General features: G+C 44.3%; 1 protein-coding gene and 1 long non-coding RNA gene across 2 annotated transcripts in view; both read right to left on the reverse strand.

Moving 5' to 3' along the window:
- Positions 1-417, reverse strand: part of LOC142776722 (uncharacterized) — an 83,248-nt gene extending 82,831 nt beyond the window's left edge. Inside the window, exon 1 of the long non-coding RNA XR_012887761.1 lies at positions 190-417. This is a non-coding gene — a long non-coding RNA (uncharacterized LOC142776722). The remainder of the gene's footprint in view (positions 1-189) is intronic.
- LOC119160778 (uncharacterized) overlaps positions 1-20,401 on the reverse strand; it is a 255,029-nt gene that overhangs the window by 91,541 nt on the left and 143,087 nt on the right. The window lies entirely within an intron of this gene.

Raw genomic sequence — 20,401 nt, forward strand, 5'->3', positions numbered from 1 at the left:
CGGTGATGACCATTGACTCCGAGGTATTCGTCGTCGCGGAAGTGAGAAGACAGCGCCTACTTCATTTTCCTACGATGTCTCGAGAAGTGATCTGCGCCTGTTTTCTGAATGCCGAATTATTTTTTCAGCCCGCCGAGAGAGGTGCTTTTCTACCTCTCCAGCTACCGCGAAAAGGATTAAACGTCTTACCTCTAGGTGTCAGCGGGACCAGATGGGTGGCCATTCGCGGGGATTTGAGCGAAGTAACGCCTCCTGCTGAATGGGAAGTGGCCGCCAAGCACAAACACCAAGTGCACGCGCTGAGTGCTGCGTCGTCTTTATCAAAAGGCTCGCGGAAACGCCCACCTCTTGACTCGACTCTCCTGTTGTCGCATTGGAAAACCCGCTCAGACAAGTGGCGGAACGGGTGGAGATGCAGGCGTCGGGGCAGGCGACGACAAGGGTCATTGTGTGGAGAGTGTTTCTCTTGCGGGTCGGTGTAGAGCACGTCCTAAACTGGAGCTGTTTCCGGCCGAGTTGACAGCGTGTACGACTGTCACCATGATACTCCGATGCTTCGTTGCAGTGCGATAAAAACTCTCGTCGGGTGGCCATGCCTTTGCCTTGCTTTGCGTCAGGCAAGTACTTAAAGGAACAAAAGAAAATGAGTAGCCGACGGGTCAAGTCGAGAGGTCATACTTGGGCCACGGCTGCTCACCAGACGTTCTTGGGGCACATGCTGGTAAACTAGCTGCATGATGTTTTTTTTTTATTAGCGCTCTCTTTAGAGCGTGTTGTCCTCTCATACAGAGGCCACCTGTTAGCGATGATTGTATTCAATCACGTTTCTTTCAGCCAGCTTTCACTTCTTGCACAGAAGAGAAACACACTGTATACTAAACAGCATGACGCATGCTGGCATTGAGAAAGATTTTGGAAGCAATAAAGAATAATGATGCTATAACCAAAAATGTAACTATAATGACTTTGGTGGCTTGAACTAAAGAAGATAGACAATTTAGATGCGAAATGTTGGCAGGTCAAACAGCTGGTTAAGATTTGTTTAGTAACTGCACTGCTGAATGATCAAGGTGATATCGAAAGTCATAGAAAAAAAGAACATGGGAAACCTACCTTCACCGAGGCAATTGATGGTTCATCGTGCGTTGATGTATGTATATGAGAGCTGTAAATGCCTATTGGTGTTGGACTCCTATTCGCGACTCCAACTAAGCGTTCACCACACAGCGGACGCGCCTGGAAATGGCGCAAACACGTGACACGCCCCCTGGTGCGCCTACGAGCGCCGTGATTCTGGTGTTCCCTAACGTTCCGCGTACGAACGATAGAGAGTTTTAGTACTGCCTACGCATCGTACGTGGCGGCATTGCGTACGCGAGGACGTCACGTTTTCCGCAGTGCGCATGCACAGACCGCAACGCGCACGTATCGCGTTACGTACACGGCCACTACCTACGCACGAATGCGATGCGTGCGTACGCATGAGCTGGTCGCACCGCTCTCACACACATTCGCGACAGCGCGAGGCTTCGTTTCGCAAAATGGCAGCATCAAAGGCGAGCACCGTCCGGCTGTACTTTTCCATCGCGTATGATTTGGCACTAAAGCGGCTAAAAATATGGCCATAATACGGCTAGCACACTTGGATTGGCTCAGATTGGCCTTAAACAACACGGGCTTCTATATTATTCTACCAGATGGTGCAACACGCTTCACGTTCGTTACGTACGCGGGTACTACGGCGCACTAAAAGCCAGCAAACGACACCACGTAACGCAAGGGGCTTGCGTGATGCGTAAGTAGCACCATTCCGCAGTACTAAAACTATCTAATACGCTTCCTTCGCACCGATTCATGACAGTGGTAGGCACTCACAGTGGTTATCGCTTTCGTGGCCGATAGCGAAACGTGTTCACTGCAAAGTGACCACCATCGTTGCGGCCTTGTAGAAACAGCACGATCGGGCAAATGCTTTGGTTGTTAGTACGCGGAACGTTAGTGAACACTAGAATCATCGCGAATAATCATGATGCCAACACGGGCAAGTGAGTGTTCGGAAGCACAGGACCTTAGTCATTAGAAACTGAATAGCATAGATCGCAAACGAAAAGAAAGGAGCCCTCCTGTTACAATCGAAACTACGATTTCTCTTGTCTTAAGATACGCTGGCCCAGGCATAGCTCTGTCCGGTAATCATGGGGACAGCATGCGTATTCAGCTTTGGACGGGATAACGGAACTGAATGGGATACATACAATCGGCAGCACGAGTCGCAGCGTATATTTACCTCGAAAACAGCAGGCCGTATACCTGTAGCAACGCCACGCTAAAGTGCTAGTACCCTTCGGGGTAATCCGCTAAGTTGCCTTCTTCAACCTCGGGCTCACTATAGTGAGACAGGTTCTTCAACTTGAAGTAAATCTGCGCCACTAACTCCGCTGTTTCGCCAGAGAAATCCTTTATGCCGAGGAGAATGAGGTGGTCCGCGGCCAGTGAACTTTCATCTTTGACAAAGCAACGCGATTCGACGCCACAATCAGGAAACTTCAGCCCGGCGCCAAGCGAAAGTGCCACGTCGAGCGTGTTAAATGTCGTCATCTCTGTTTTTTAGCCAGTTTAGCCAGCACACGGAACATTTTCTAAAGTTGCGAATAGCACAGTCTGACGTGGGTGCATCCGCGTTGACTCCTATAGTAATACATATGCATCCTGATGTCAGGGGCCGTAGCCAGGAATGGTTTCGGCGGAATGGGGGCGGAGCTCTTGTTCAAGGCGTTGAAAGACCCGTATTCTGATTATTTATTGTCGGTAAAACACCCCCTCCATCCAAATTTCAAAGAGGAAGGGGAGGCTAGGACACTTGCTTTTGGCTACGCTGAGGACTATCGCACATGATCATGTTTGACCGTCATTTTGTGTTACGTGAAACCAGGTTGATGTTATTAATATTTTATTATTATCATTGGTATTATTAGTTGTAGTAGTAGTTGTACCAGTAGTAGTAGTAGCAGTAGTAGTAGGAATAGTAGTAGTAGCAGTATTACGTGAAGGAGCAGACGAAGCATTGACCAGGCTGTAGACAAAATATATTATAACTAGCAGTTGCGATATGGCCGAGCACAGGCAACCCTTCATCCTCTTCTTCAGGCACACACTCGCATTGTCCCAGGAAACGTCACTATGCATGTAGCATTATTATGATTTATCCGTCCTGGCAGATGAAGTTGTCAACATATACTGGGACAGAGCATATCGTGAACGCCGCGAAACGATAATAAGAGGAAGTGCATAAAAAAGTCACAGTTCTGCCCCTAGTAATGAATGCGGCACCTACAAGTGAAAAATGCCGCATGAAGAATTGCAGACAGCTCAAAACTTGCAGCGGGCTGCTCAAACACAATGAACACACACAAAAAGAACTCGACACACACAGAACGTGTGCGAACAGCTGCCACCGCTCGACATTGAAATCTTACTGATGAAACTCAAAAAAGCATAAATGTTAAGAATAATAATGATAATATTAATAAAACATTATTATTATTATTATTATTATTATTATTACTATTATTATTATTATTATTATTATTATCTGTGGTTTTACGTCCCAAAATCATGATATGATCATCAGAGACGCCATGGTGGGGCTCCGGAAATTTCGACCATCTGGTGTTCTTTAACATGCACTGCAAAAACGTCAGAAACCAACGCAGAAGCGTCCCAAGCGACGAGTGCGACCTAACAACTCTAGTTTTTACTTCATCGTTAATCAGCGCACCACTCGAATCGGCTGCAACAGTCAATCAAGGAATCTTCGTGCGCTCTGAAACCTCCGCGAAAACATTCCTGTGAAACAACAAGACGTACAAAGCGCCTCCAACGCGGGATAATTGTGTGCACGTGGGTGACCACACTCAGTAGGACAAAGTACAAATGGTGTAGTTAGGAGGAGTGTGCATCGCAACGAGTGGGTGAATGATCTTTAAAGCGCGCCTTTCGCGCCATCTTGCTAGTGATAACGATAGGACGCTATCGTGTCACCACGATGTCGCGCCAGCGGTAAATGGTGTATAAGTAGCTTGCCCTTGGTACGCCTAATAACGCACGTATTGTAGCCGAGTCGTGTAGCGCCGCAACGCGTGGGGCTATACGACTCGGTGCTACATAACTCGGAGAGAAGTTCAGCGTTCGATTGCCAGAGACACAACTTTTTCTTCCAGTTTTTAAGTGTGAATACACTTTATAAGCGACCTCAAACCATCCACCGCCGTCGGCGGCGTCCGCAGTCTTCTCTCTATCTTTAAAAGAAAGAGGACTTGGCGGGCCGCAGCGCGACGCTCTACCGAAAAAGCCACGGATGCGACGCTGATATCGGTGTCAATAACGCGCCTTATACCCCCTCCCCCTTCGCTCGCTCCTCCGCTCTCCTCGCTCGCTGCAGCTGCGCGCGCACCCCTCTCTTTCGCGCGCCCGCCTTCTCTCTCAGTCTCCCGTCGAGAGCGGGTCGTTAGGGGGAGTAAAGTTAAAATCCGTTGGCATTCGCCAGTGAGTTAACGTAAACTCCCCCGTGTGATCAAATTGCGATTCCCAGGAACCATTACACCATAAAGGCACAATAGTGTGAAGAATAAATATAATAGTGCGAATTATTAAATACCCCTCATAGCATCACCCCGTGTGTTCGCACTTAACCATGTTCACCCTCGGGGAAATGCTTGGGAGTTTTTTTTTCTTTATCGTTGGCTGGTGTGCATTTGATAACGTTATAACCATGGCGGAAATACTTCAGTGAAAACTAGGTGGACCCCGGCATAAAACGCTAATCTTGAAAAAACAAGATCCGCAGTGAGGAAGCTGGCATTGGCAGCCGCACATGCTTTCACGGTGTAGCCATTTCGTCCCGTTGCCTTATGATGGTCGCTTCCGAATTGCTCAGTAATGTCGGCCATGCAACTGTGCTTGTTTTGTGCTGGCAGCTTCACTGAGTTTTCGGCGCTGGACGTGAACGGCGCTGGACGTGAATGGCGCCATGCAATGGGAGTAAAACTCGCCGTAATGCGAGAGTGTTCGTTTTGCGATGGTCGGGTCGGGAGAGAGCCTGCCGCTGCGAGCACCAAGCGAGATGACACGCACCCTACGTGCTTGGCGCAGTGCAGAACTCGAACATTAAGCAATGCTACTGCGCCTGCAGGTGTTCTTCACTGTGTTTTGCGTGTAAAATACAATAAGTAAAAAGCGAAAAAAAATTATAGTGAAGGTCAATAGCGGACCATAGCGACGAGTTCATGCGCGTGCTGAGAGTACTATGTGGCCAATGCATGCTTTGTACAGCCACTCAGTCTCTGCGCCGCTTTAAAAGGTACTCTATGCAATACGGTTGCTTGCGCTAAAGCACAAATAAAGCAGCATGCTTTTAGAAAATACTGGAGAGCGTCACGCAACCCGAATGAAAAAAAAAAAGGTCAACAGCGAACACTATTGTCACCGTACCTCATTCTTTGCAGTGTCTTAAGACGTGGTAAGATACACGAACATGATGACCTGCACTGTTTTTGTGCCATAATGTTTACATAACTTAAGAGTACCTGTATGTAATGCGCTTCGCACAGCAAGTTCAAAACTCAGAATGAAATAATTACCAAACAGCATCCAAGTGTTGCAAGTATTTGTGCTTAAAAGGATGTCTGCAGTAAAAGACATCGAGCCAGAATCTTCATAACCATTTTCAATTTTATGAATTTAGAAAGACTAACAGAATTACTTTGTTGGCATTCTTTTCAAGAAGGCATTTTTGGCGAAGCAGTAAGGGTTCTTGCCCGACGTCCATCTTTTTCTACGAGATAGTCTCCTAGGAGCACACTTTTCTGAGCCTTACAGATTATTCTATTCAAGATATCAAACATCTTTCAGTGTTTGGGCAAATACTGGGACTAGCGCAGTGTGTTATGCAACAGGTGCTATTGTATTGATTTCAATGAAACACTACAAACAACATCTTTTTATCGGAACGAAGAGGTATAACATTTTCTATGCCATAAAAATAAAGAGTTCTGCACTCAAAAGGAATTCTTTAAACACTGGCCTATAAATTTTTCCGCTGTCGTTCCAGAAAGAAAGTTTAACTAATGGTTTTCGCAAAACATTGCACAAAAGGTACAAATGGAAGGCAGTGAGATGTATAGTGACGAACACTGATAATAAATTGGTCGGTTGATTTACTATCAATGATAAAGTAATTGTATGATGAATTTAAACATCAAATGTGGCTGCATAAGGCAGCAGGACCGTATAATACCGACCTTTTTTGTCTCACTTTTTTTACATATTTGCTACAGTTATTGCAATGGAGCGTTGTACGAGTATCAGTGAATCACAATCAGGCCGGCATATGAACTACTGTGACAATAATGTTTTACCGGTTACAAAGAATTATTATTCTCCGAAAAGCAGGTGTTTCATGGAGGCATGCAGTAACAATGAAGATCTTTAGTTCGATCTGCACCATTCCTTGAACCCAACAACACACGGACATCCGGAAAAGAGCAAAAGAGAAAGAGCAATGATTTTAAAACTTTAATTTAATATATGTGGTACAGGGTAACGTGCTGAAACTATTACGTAATTACTTAACAAAGAGATGTCAATACGTCAACATAAATAGTGATGTTTTGTCTTGCGCGGAAATCACTACGGGTGTCCCGCAAGGCTCAATACGTGGACCTCTCATGTATAATGTATATCAATCACTTTTGGGATATTCGACGTGGCCCTCAGCGATATCACATTTTGCTGATAAAATGTTTACCATTTTTGTACACAAGTTACCAGATGTGAAAATTACCCACACTTTCGCTCTCTTTGATTTCTGAAGAATAATTTATGTATTTATAATAGGGTGAGTAAGTGGAGGTTTCTGCCAGTCCTATCGAAGGCATTAGAAAAACTAATATTAAAACGGCTGACTAATTTTGAAAGGAAGTTTCAGTTACTTCATGACTCGCAGTATGGTTTCCGCAAAGGCTTCAGTACAGAATATGCCCTCATGGCACAGAAAGAGTACATTTATCAGCAATTCGAACAGGGAAACGTTGTGTTGGGGTTGTTCGTAGATTTTGCGAAAGCTTTTGACCACATTAACCACAAATTAGTTATAGAAAAACTGGAACGGTACGGTATTCGGGAAACGGCGGGATCATTAATACAGTCTTATTTGCAACACCGTAATCAGATTGTTAGCCTGGGTGGTTGCAATTCCGATTCTTTGTCAATCGTTGCAGGAGTTCCACAGGGAAGCATTTTGGGACCTTTCCTCTTCAATATTTACATTATTGATATCGTGAACATCTCCTCTAACGTAAAATTTATAATATATGCAGATGATACATATATATTTTTAACAGGAAAATCAGTGAACAAATTAATAACACATGCAAATCTACTGCTGATTAGATTAGAAAAATGGACAAGAGAAAACGGTCTTAAAATAAATGTTGCAAAGACTAAGGCTATGGTATTTCATGCTAAAAATAAAGCGGAAATTGAAAAACAAACGATCTTTTTAAATTCCACCCCTGTCGAGATAGTCCCTTCTCTTAAAATATTAGGAGTAATATTTCAAGAAACATTATCATGGGATCACCACATACACTTCTTAGCTACGAAGGTCTCTCAGGTGGTCGGCCTTGTGTACCGAAACAAGCACTTGCTTCCTCGGAATATTTTGTTGTTAATTTACAATACCTTATTTTTATCAAGAATCAATTACGGCCATCTAGTTTGGGCTGTAACTTCTAAAGAAAACATAAACAAACTTCATATGTTGCAAAAAAGGTTTGTACGGGCGGTAGAGAACGTGCCACGTACTTATCATACTCGTTCCTTATTTGAAAAATACAACCTAATGCCAGTAATAAAAATGTATGATTTTCTTCTGTCCAAGAAATATAAGCAAGACATAAAAAACTCTAACCCGTTTCTAAAGCAGTTGGAAGATTTAATACTCAACCAGCCTAAGTATATTACCCGGAAAAAAGAAGTGTGGACTGTTCGAACCTTTAGAACCACATACGGTCTTCAATCGTTGGGAAATAAACTTCCAAGGTTACTAAATGAACTTAGGGATAACGAAATTGACTTAGAAAAAATCACCTTTAAACAACTGCGGAATTATTTCCTCCAGACGTCATGATCACTCGTTTCTATTACTTGTAATATCTAAAGAATGTATTTTTGTATTTTGTTTTTGTTGACGTGTATTTTGTATACTGCTTTGTGTTTTTTTTCACGATATGTTTCTTGGTGTCTTGTTTGTTTTTTCTGTTTTAGGAAATGAGTATGCATTTGTGGTGTTGCCAAAGCAATAAATTAGGCATATTTCTTTTTTATGATGCTTTTTTGTGTTTTGCAAGGCAAATGCGCCTGTATTTCACATTGCGAAATTATTTTGTTTATAGCATTATATGTACCAATATGTTACACCTGTACAGTGTTGATTGCTCATTTTTGTCGTATACATATTTGTATGCTTCGCTCGGATGTATTACGCAAATGCTTCCTTTTTTTAAGGCAAATACGCCAACATTTTTTGCATCTTTTGAAATATATTTTTTGTTGTTGTTGTTTAAGCATTAGACGTTTCGTTTTATCACACATGTACAGTGATGATTTCTTTCTTGTCATAGACCTGTTCATTTTACGCGTATGATCCCGAATATTTTTATGAAAGTGTTACCGCTGCTGCGATGTGTTCGGGGAAGGGGAAGGGGGGCCTGCGGCCTTGTCAAGCTGGCATCACGCCAGCTTTTTCTGCAGGTCTCCTGCATCATGTATCCTTGATGCGAAATAAAGTCATTATTATTATTATTATTATTAATATAGGTGATAAGATGTCAGCCACAGTCTTCATCAGTCTTATTTGTGATCGCTTTATGTTACGTGCTCTGAAATCTTTTAAGAGACACCTCAACTACCTCTGACGGGGGCAGCCTGTTTACCGAATGTCATTTAGAAAGAAGCTGTGTATTGGTCCGTGTATACAAGAAATATCGGTTATGATTTTTTTTCCTACCCTGACTTGCCATGCTCGTTCTGCGTTGTCTCAGGCGGCTATCATGCGCGACCAACTGACGTCACTTGATCTTGAGCATTTTCGACTGAACAAAACGAGCTAACCATGTGTAGCCTCAAAGTGCAATACCTTTATAGGCTCAACGCTTGGTGCTCTCATTCCATGTGTTTTATGAAAAAAGCACAGGCTTTTTTTTCGAATTCGAAGTGGTTTAGCGGCTCCTCAAGGACAAAAATTTTTTGGAATATTTCATTTGAAGTTGCGCCTGAAAAAAAAAAGCTGTATCAGCACTGCGTGTACATAGAAATTTCGCTGCAGCAATATTCAGTTGTGTTTTTACAAACTAGTAAAAAAATCGTTATATTCATGTGAAAGTTTAAGGTTTCAGTGTCGTGTAATATGTATGAGTTGAAATATACCAGTCTGGTGGTAATTGCGGTTTAACAACGTGTTAATTTCGTGACAAAGAAAGTAGCTCCGACTAGTCATTTGAGTGAAAATATTTTTAAAATAAACTTTTTTAGTATTTTTAAAGAACTTAGTTACCTGGTTGCGATATTGCTTGAATGCCGCTAACGTACTCGGTGCCTTTTTTTGACAAAGCTATTTTAAAGTGAGTTCTTGCGCATTATCACTGCGCACTAATTAATAAACCAAAGTTTGCATATTATTCCATATTTTGGATCGGTCGTAAACTTGAAATTCTTCTTATAGAAACCTTTGAAAGTGTGGTGGAACGTGCTGCATGCTGCATTAGGGTCCGGTCACTGAAACAAGGTTGTCCAGTCTACGTGCGCAAATTCATTACAGATGATGTTTAGCGTTTTACAGTTATTTTTTCGACCATTGTACAACAATAGCTTTAGAGTGATGACCTCCTTTGGAAGTTGTATTGAATGGACAGAACATATGAATAGGAGGATGGTCACGCATGGGAGCATAGTACCCGCTTTCATGTGTTCGTTGCTAAAGTGTGTATAAACTGTCAAGGAAACCATCAGAAAACTAACTGCATTGATGACCATCTTCAATTATGGCTAGTGATGAATAGTGGTGCTATGTGGCCATAAAACGTGGTGAGAATGTTCAAAATGTATACATAGTTACACAACCATCTACAGACGGGACGTCACGCGTAAGCGCAGACCTTTCCGTATAGCCAGCAAAATTTTGGCTTACAATCATGGCTAAGCATCGTCGGAGCTATTGCGTAGGTCGCTTAAAATAGGGCCAATATCTCTGGGACATGGCTACCCCACCGCGTAATGAACTTTCTCACAGCGGTAATACTTTGACCAGATTTCCTGCCTGTATTCTAGTCTGGATTTCACTGAGGGTTTAGGGCACTCTTGTAAGTTTGAATGGAGATGCTAGCCGTCATGGCTTATCATATCTCTAATTCTGTTTGTTTGGTGAAGGCTTTTCGTTCCGTTCTGTAATCGCGGCTTCTCGTAGGCATCCTCCATTTGATCCTAACTGATGTAGCGCGAGGGTATATTTTCACAATCAAGAAATTTTCCTGTGAAAAATATTGTACTACTGCCAACGAAACACTTAAATATAAGCTTCGTCAGAACGCCGAGCTCTATCCTCCACCGCACAAGTTCCTCAGCAACCGACACGCCACCCTCTGGCACCAGATACAGACTCACATTCTTCCTCCTCCTCTCAATCTATCGCACTATCACCCCCTTTTCCTAGCACCAGCCTGTACTCTCTGCCCAGAATCTCAAGCTTCTGCTATACACATCCTTTCTCCCTGCTCGGCGGATCCTCCCCAACAGGCCCTAGAACGTCTCAGGACCTGCGAGGACTGGAAGACCCTACTGCGTTCAGAGGATCCGGTTAAGCATACAATGGCCACCGACTAGGCTGTCAGCGTCACAGAACACCACCAAATGAACGCTTGAGCGCAGCGGGATCGTGTGGGGGCGCAGGAGCCTGCGTTCTCCGAACTCCTCGTTTGAAATAAAGTTTTTCTCTTCCTCTCCTCCTCCTACGATTAAGAATGCATGCGTCATGACCACAGGAATCTCGGTGACACAGCAGTTGGCAGCGTCTTCATTGAGCTGACGCTGCACAGCTTGCCATGTCGAAACGCTTCGATGGTTGATTTCATTAACGAAAATTCCACTCCGGCTGGCTTCGCTCGCGTGGCTTGAAGTTCAATCAGCAACACAATTAAAGGATTAAAGAACAATCAGCAACAGGTTATCGAATACGTTTCACTACCAATCTCTTAGGCTCACCAATTTAAATTACGTCACGAAGTTCAAAATGGTTTATATTTAGGGGCGAATCTCCTCAAGACGTGGGTCTGTCCATCCCTTGAATGTATGTACGTGACCGCCTGTAGTTCCACCTTTGCCAACTGCCCACTACTTCATCCTTGCTAACATCACACTACGCCCCATCACCGATCCACCACTTCACCAACAATAAAGCCGTTATAACAATGGGGGAATGGAAGCAACGTATAGCTACCACTTACGATTAATAAAATTTCTTGAGTAAATATATACAGCGTTTGTCACGCCTTTGATGAAGTAGTGGGTGATATTCGCGGATGGTTCATGGTTTAGCGATGAAACTCTCCAGCGCTTCACCGAACTCATAATCATTCACTCAGTGGGGATGCGGTGATTTTTTTATTTGAAACAAAACTAAAACACTGCAATAAACGAAGCCACAAGTTCGTTCGAGGAACGCAATTGCGAATACCAGGCGAATCCGTGTACTACTCATCATTCTCTCGTCGCTGACCAATTGCAGTGCCAGAGTCCCCTCTAGTTAATTTCAGGAAACTACATGGTCAAGAATGCGTCGCGATAGTGTGCAATCGGGCCTCATGCGGGCCACCTTCCGGGTTGCCAACCCGCGTCAGTGCATGTCTCAAGCGTGACGCAAGGGAACGATTGAGTATGCAAATAGCAATGGCCGTTTTGAAGTATTATTGAGGGCCTATTGCAAGCACAGCTAATTGCCCACTGCACTATAATTGTTTCTTTTGCTATTCAGTCAAGGGCCCACTATACACGTCTCTAGGACAATTCTCTAGGACAATTCGCAAACTTACGCAGCTGTTAACATTGATGACGGTTCTGTAGATAATGATTATTAAATATGTCCTAGTGCGAGTGGGTCTCTAACACACCCCCGTCGTTGCTCAGTTCACATCTTTTTTCGCTTCCACCACGCAATATATGATGTGTTAAGGAGAATCCTTTTGTTGCACATTCATGTATAGTGCTTTTTCCCCGGAATTTTCAACCAATCTTGTGGTTATTTGGCAAAACATCTGGTTCCCAAACACACTCTCTTGGTTCGCTCTTCACTCGGGCCCGGTATATTTTTTATTTGCATCTCCCTAGTTTTTAGGACACGGACAAGATGATAATTTTAGCCCTCAACCAACAACGCCGACGCCAAAGTTTCAGTGAAATGAGCCCTTAAACGCTATCGCAATAAACAACCCCTTCAAAGTGATGGAATCTGCATGAAATTAAAGCTGTCTTAGCGCAAAACCATCAACACGAAAACAAGAACTGATGAGTGCTCGTCCACGTTTTCGTCACTTTGTCCTTGCTTGTTGTTTCTCATATACAAATTTTACTTTGAACTCACCCGGCTACAAGTCTTATTGAACTACAGCAATACTTGAAGAAATTGGAATCGTTTTCTGGTTCCTGTTTTTTTTTTTTACCAAACTGTTCCCTGGAAATTCTATTCAATATTCATGGCACGTCGGAACAGAAATTCTTTGGGCAACGCGAATGGCTAGCAGCATAGACACGACGCAGGCTAAGAACTGCCACAACAAACAAAGTTGGTCAGTGCTGCGCCTCTTTCTTTTCGTTGTCATGTTTTAGCCTTCGACCCTCATTTCACCAATCCTAACCATCCTGAAAGCATTGCGCGGTGTGAATACGTTTCGAGGAAGCGTTCAGTAAAACGTTTCGCAAAATGAAGGTTCCTTGATATCGAAATTTGACTCCGGGAACCAGCCACAACATGCCTCCTCGTGAGCGGATCCTCGAGTAAAGAGTATCGCTTAAAACGCAGCCGCCCGCGCAACCTAGGCGCACACGGTAAAGCCCTGCAGGGCGGTGTAGCAGAGAGAGGCAGTCGCACGGAGTCATGCCTCGGCCGAGAGCGGCAGCCGTTCGCGGGAGCCCATTACGGCCACGATAATGAAGTGTAAATACCCCCAACATTTACACACTGGAACGCCACTTAAACGATTGCTCGCCCCAGGCACATTGGTCCGGCGAGTAATCACCGGCCGGTGACGCTTGCCGGTAATGAGCACCTGCGGATCCATGCCGAGCCTGTGCTGGCCGCGCGGTGCAGGTGGCGTGGAGAAGCGAGTATTCCTTGAGCACTCGCGCATTGCGAGCCCACAAATGGCGGCGTCGAAGGTTTTGACTGGGAATCGAAACCAGAATTCATCTGCAGGCGGCTAAGGTCCACTCACCATAGGAGCTGGTCGGTGACCATTTTTCTATCAAGTCCCGCTCCTTTGCTTTTCACGAGTGCCACGAGCGGCAGCGTTTCCGACTCGCGTACTTGCCATGGTGGTCTATGGTGCCCGACTGCTGACCCGAAGGCCGCGCCATGAAATCCTGGCCACATTTTCATATGCTGAAAGCCCGTGTACTTGGCAGCGGTGAAATAAATATACGGAGCATTCCACTACGGCCTCCCCCACATCGTAGTTTTGCGACTGCAACAACGGCTATCCTCAAAGGTGCATAGCCGCACATTCTTCTCTATACTAGTGTTTACAAGCACCGTATTATATTGCAAGGAGGTTTTGCTTTACTTACCCGGCGCTCATGTTTCTTGACGCTCACACATAATCTGACGCCGCTGTTACCGACGAACAAACAATTCATTCGTCATTACAACTCTCACTTTGCCAGCACGAAAAAAGTGGTGAAGGTCAGGACGTATCCTTTGCTTTCCGGGAGATCAATGTTTTCATGAATCTCGCAGATCACCGTCGTCTTCGTTGTTTGCACTTTCGCTCCAGCACGATTCAATGCCGCAGGGCAAGCCGGTATGGGTGCGCGTTATTATACGGTCGAGCGCGGCTCGTGAAAGGGCGCAGGAGCAAGAAGTTATGCCTTTTGGGTTACTCGAGATCTGTGTTAGACAGCATTATGGCTCTGGCCCCGCCGTGGTGGTCTAGTGGCTAAGGTATTCGGCTGCTGACCCGCAGGTCGCGGGTTCGAATCCCGGCTGCGGCGGCTGTATTTCCGATGGGGGCGGAAATGTTGTAGGCCCGTGTGCTCAGATTTGGGTGCACGTTAAAAAACCCCAGGTGGTCTAAATTTCCGGAGCCCTCCACTATGGCGTCTCTCCTAATCATATAGTGGTTCTTCGGACGTTAAACCCCACATATCAATCAAACGCATTATGGCTCTGCGTTGCCAGTAAGCGTGGCCTGGGCCTGTCCGACTTTCTCGCCCAAGGGATTCTCTGAGAGACTATAAGTATTCAGAAAACGACGCAACACAAACACGAGAAAAGAATAAGCGACGAACACCGTGAGTGACAAGCGGCAGACGGAGAAAACCGACGAATAATTGTAATAATACTTTGCACGTGCGCTGGGTGTGACTCGGGAATACAACTCACACCAGTTCGCCGAAAAGACTGGTATAAAAAAAATACCAGGAATAGAAAAACGAAAAAAAAAAACGAACAGGGAGTGAAAAAAGTCGGCCCATGGTGGTACTGTTTACAAGATAAACGCGGCTTATAAAAGTGTATCGTATTTACTGGCTCGCCGACGGCGCTTCGCCAATCAGGCATTCTCTTGAACTTGATAGATGTTGGCACCGCCACTTGACCGGCCCAGCAACACGCCTCACGTTCGTGGTGCGATGCAGCCATGTTGCATGGCCGCAAATGAGCCGGTGCGATGTCAGATGAGAAGTGACTGCATGCGGGGGCCTTGCGCAGGATGCCCGGTGGCGTGAAGCCGTGATGCTAGGCGCATTCACGATTAGGTTATTACTAGTGTGTATAGTGCACGCCTATTACAGGTTGCACTGTGTGGTTTTCCTCTCGCTGTCTCCTTGGCGTCTATTTCGAGTGCTACCAAATCAGCCGTTTATAACCCATCGGCAGCGAGCTCTTCGGAAACCTTTTCACGCTTGCATAGTGCGAGTGGCCAGAATCGCTAACATCGTCTGAGGCGATCGCGATGTTGAATGGAACGTGATCCAGATTACGGTTCAAACCGAAACCGGACGCTGTGAACGTGCCTGAAGAAGCACTGGTCCTCAGCCGACAACAAAGCATTAGTTCGCAACGACGGCAGTAGAGTTGCAAACTGTGCATGGAGAGAGATTGCAAGTAAAACCATTTGAATTGATCATTCTAAACTGCGAGGGCTTTACTGAACAAATATATGGAGGGTGTCACGTATGCAAATGTTTTTACCGTCCTTAGCATGTCTTCATTTACACAATGCCAACATATTGTGTACCACGAAAGTGATGCGCAGGCCTTTTCAGTCAGCGAGCGTTGGGCTTGACACTAGAAGCATATATGACATAGTGTCATGTTTGTTATCAATACTTTCGTAGTTCTCGTGCACCGGGTGCCACCCCGCACATCAGGTGTATATGTATCAAATTTTTTAAAGCTTCCTTCAGCCAAACATATGTTTACTTTTTTTTATTTCAATGAATGATTGATGGCCATTTTTCTCTACAGACTTCATTATCGTCCGTAATAAATATTTACCACAGATGTGAGGGACGGATGTGTTGAAGGACCATACACGCATGCAATGCAGGGCTAATAAGATGATCCTGTTTTTTGAGTGTACGCTTGCTGTAGCTATTAAGACAAAGTTAAGTCGTGTTCATGAATAAAGATCCCTATATACTTCTAGTTAGCCATGCAAGGAGCCAGTTTCTTTCATTTCCTGACAAATCATGCTGACCCAACGCATGATTGCACGCGAATGAGAAATTGAATGGAAAACCTCATTTACAAATCCCAAGATCTGGTGGAAACTATACTGTGTAGTGATTTGAGAAGCGCTGTCCAGTGGGTTTCAGCCACGTTGAAGTCGGTGTGCATCGTGTCAACGATAGCACTTACTATGTCGAGCCGTTTTAGTGTAGCCAGCCAGTGAATGAATCACAACTGCACCGGGGTGCTATCCTGAACTTGCGCTATTTTCTATATAATTTGGCGTACGCATGACGTGTACCTAATTGTGACGCAAACGCAGTACTTGCTTGTGCAACGCGGCGTAAAGGGGATATAAAATACGTAGTAATGTGCAATTAGGTAAAGTTTTGTTTCTCTAATTGGAAATACAACAGTAAGAAACAAATAGAAAGCAAATCGTCTTGTTTTCAAGCCGTGAAGCACAGGTTTTTGCCTTCAATTCAGCAAAACTTTTGAAGACGAGTCATGAAGCACTGTCTAGCTAGTAACTGAGCCAACCAAGCCACCACCGGCATCGTTATGTGGGAGAGCGCGTAACAGTGGATCTCGGTGTTGGATTTACTTACCGATCATCCGGAGAGGGCGGATTGCGACTTCGGGCCTCGGGTACGACGGGAGCAGACGCTCACAGAGCGCCCAGACCATCTGGGCAGCAAGAAGCCGGCGGTGGTGGCTATGTTTGCGAAGTGATGTGGCAGCAGCACGACTCGACCTAAAAGAAAGCACGATCTGACGCGCTTGCCTTTAGGTCGAGTCTAAAGGAAAGCGCGATCTGACGCGCTTGCCTTTAGGTCGAGTCGTCTCAAAGTTTCAGTTATGCGCAGGCTTTTTGCATGAGAAGGCGGAGAACCGTTGGATTCGGCGAAGGACGTTTTGGGGAGCGCGTGTTGGGTGGCTAGTGGACAAGGCAATATGTAAACTGCGCTTGGGACGAAACACCATGCAGAGTAGAAACAGAGAGGGTGAACGCAAAATAACAAATTATTTACCCAAATAGCATAAACTTCGCTTCTGGAACAATGTGTGTGCACAATAACAGCTATGACGATGAGACGAAAGCACACTTTCCTACTAAGACCTTCATCTACCTATGAAATTAAGCTCATTCTTATGAGTGTACACAGATGAACCACTCACGCCCTTATCTAAGCCATGTCTAGCTATCCACAAGGCTTTTAGGATTTCGCGTGCTTTCTGGCCCTTCGCTCATCCCAACACTTTCGTGTTGCTAAAAATGGTCTTGCAGTTCTTCACATACAGGCAGGTGTTTGACACTCTCATCCCAGGGAGTTGGAGCAGTGTTTTCCTTAAACACTGAATAATACTACGGCCGGTCTGCTCCACAGATTATTCCACAGGTCAAGAGAAATTCATGGAGAACTCGGGTTCTTCAAGGTAAAAGTCTGTGCATGATGTCACATTTTTCGTTCTTTTCTTTACCTACGTCAGAAATGTTGCACAAACGTGGGAAGTCGCAGGATAACTAAAAATTAACGCCAAGCCAGACTCACCCCGCGAACAATTTCATGCCATGCGACACCTTGGGGACCTGTGACATCACTTCAATGTTTTCCTAGGTTCCGTTTCTGTTTTTTTTTTGCCAGGGGCAGTAGAACAGTAGTATACGACTGTCAATAGTTGTTTAGTTCTATTCTCGAGTAACGCCTGCGCAAAACCTGCATTACGGAACAATTCATCTGAGAATGAATGAATGAATAAACTTCGTTTTTAAGTCCAGCAGTTTCCACCGGTTGAGGGGGGGGGGGGGAGATTAACTCTGTCCCTTCCCATCCTCCGTAGATTATGATGGCGGTGCCTCAGGTGACCGCTCGAAGTACTTGGACCAGGGCGGTATCTTCAGCTTGCGGGATGGCCCAGAGCAGGTCGGCCAGCTCGTCGCTGGTGAGTGCCGCCTCCCAGCGGCAGCCGCCGATCCGCAACAGTGACCGCAGCCGCAGCGGAGGCCGGCCCCCGCCCTCGTGCAATCGTAACAGCACCAATTGACCTCGGAGTTCATACCTGCCTAACATGCATCGTGTAGGGAGCGGCATCAGTGACATTAACTTTTCCGGCACACTCCCAAAGCATGTGTCTCAGTGTGGTCCTTTTCCCGCATGCTATGCACTCGTCCGTAGGGTATTTCTGACGTTATAGTGACATAATTTGGGAAAAGCTCACCTCTTGACAAGCTTCAAGTTACAAAAGCCAAAGGCAAAAGGGCCTTACCTGAACGTGGCGAATATATAGACCCAAATAGGCCTTTAGTATCCTTTAAAAGAAACCATCCGAAAACTTCAAAACATTTGCAGATCCCACGTACAGTGGGAATCCATGATATGCAAAACACGCATGAAGAAAGTTGATATGTAACTTTAAAATCAGCACAACGTTAAGAGACGGACGTGAATTCTGCCGTACATGACTTTCATGTCATGATTATCATGCCTGGACGTGTCATTTACCATCGTCGTCTATTCACGTCACATGATGCCAAGTTTGTTGTTATAGAGCTAGCTAAACGGCAGTGAGCGCTCCATGCGAGTAGCATGTAGTCATGTTTTACAATATTTTACATGACGCGCATAACATGATTACAATGTTTTGACGTGCCATTGACCCTTGTCCATTCACGTCACGTAATACCAAATACGGTATATGTGGAGCTAGCGAGACGACCGCGAGATCGCTTTGAGCGTAGCATGTAGTCATGTTTTACATGATACGCATATCATGATTATCATGTTTGGACGTATCATTTACCTCCGTCGTCCATTCATGTCGCGCAATACCAAATTTTGTATATCTGAAGCTAGCAAAATGGTGCGAGCGCATCATGAGCGTGGCATGTAGTCACGTTCTTACATGACATGTGTATCATGATTATCATATTTGCACCAGTCCTATAAAGTTGTCATATGTTCACGTACCATAATACCACATTTGGTATATGTGAAGCTAGTGAAACGACAGTGAGCACAACATGAGCGTTGCGGGTAGTCATGACTTACATGACATGTATGTCATGATTTCCACGCTCTGGTCTGTCACTTTTGTTCGCCATGTACCAGTTTTGCAATATGCCATGTGAACTAAACCACTGAGAAGCAGCAAGACCATGAAATGTAAATCATGACATTCATGACATACATGTCGTGATCGTCATGTTATGACTAATCAATTATGCTCGTCACACAGTCATGTGATGCCTTAACAAATTTCGTATTGATACCAATAACGAAACCGCCAGTAGAATTAAAAGTCGTAGGTGGCTGCATAGATAAGATAGATAGATAGATAGATAGATAGATAGATAGATAGATAGATAGATATATAGATAGATAGATAGATAGATAGATAGATAGATAGATAGATAGATAGATAGATAGATAGATAGATAGATAGATAGATAGATAGATAGATAGATAGATAGATAGATATGATGAAAGTCACCGAAGATCGCTAAGGAATACTTCGCATTTAAAAACATTGTCTTGGATTAAGCTAGAATACATAGATAGATAGAATACATAGCAGCGATAAGATATAGAAAATTAGCAATTTTCACAACTATGATGTACACTATAGCAACATGGACAAAAGCATCTGCACCTCAACTTTTCATGGGATGCTCTGGGGAGTAGGTCGTTAAAAGTTATCACCACCAGATTTCGATGCTGTGTCCCCTCTTTAACGTATATTTACACGACGGTGGTCCGGTGATATCGCCCCTTTGTTCATTTGCTAAAAAAACTCAAACTGCAGATCATTATTTCATATCATATCGCAAATATATGTTGACTGGGAAAATTAGGACTTCTAGTTATCCCTTTTCCAAGGTAGCTTTATGTTTAACGAAAGAAACTGTTCTAAAATTCAATCCCTCCTTTTCGGGGCCTTGCCTCAAAGACGGGTTTAATGTGGTGCATAATTTTATTCAAACCACTAGGTGTATTTCCACAAAATGTCTACTTTAATAAATATTTGAGAAATGCTCGCGAAATAATTTTAAGATGGAAACAATATAAGACATATACGCTAAATTGATCAGATCAGGTAAACACGGCTGTCTTGTCGAATCAGGATTTCACTTTCACATTTATAATATAACCAATTCCTATTCTTTTTGTTTCTCACTTTCTTCAACAGAAAGAACTCACTTTGTCAGACTTTATATTTGCAATGTACCTTTTTTTAACACAAGAGAGTTTTGTGCATGGATCCACCACGGCTCAGCTGAAGTATTTCCGTCTCAGATATAATGGTTTAAAAAGTATACTGTCATATTTTAAAAAAGAGACCTGGCTGGCTGATCTCTTTTTAGAGAAATAGGTATAACACAAAACTGTACTATGTATTCACAGA

This window comes from Rhipicephalus microplus, chromosome X (genome assembly GCF_043290135.1).
Source record: "Rhipicephalus microplus isolate Deutch F79 chromosome X, USDA_Rmic, whole genome shotgun sequence".
NCBI classification, from domain to species: Eukaryota; Metazoa; Arthropoda; class Arachnida; order Ixodida; family Ixodidae; genus Rhipicephalus; species Rhipicephalus microplus.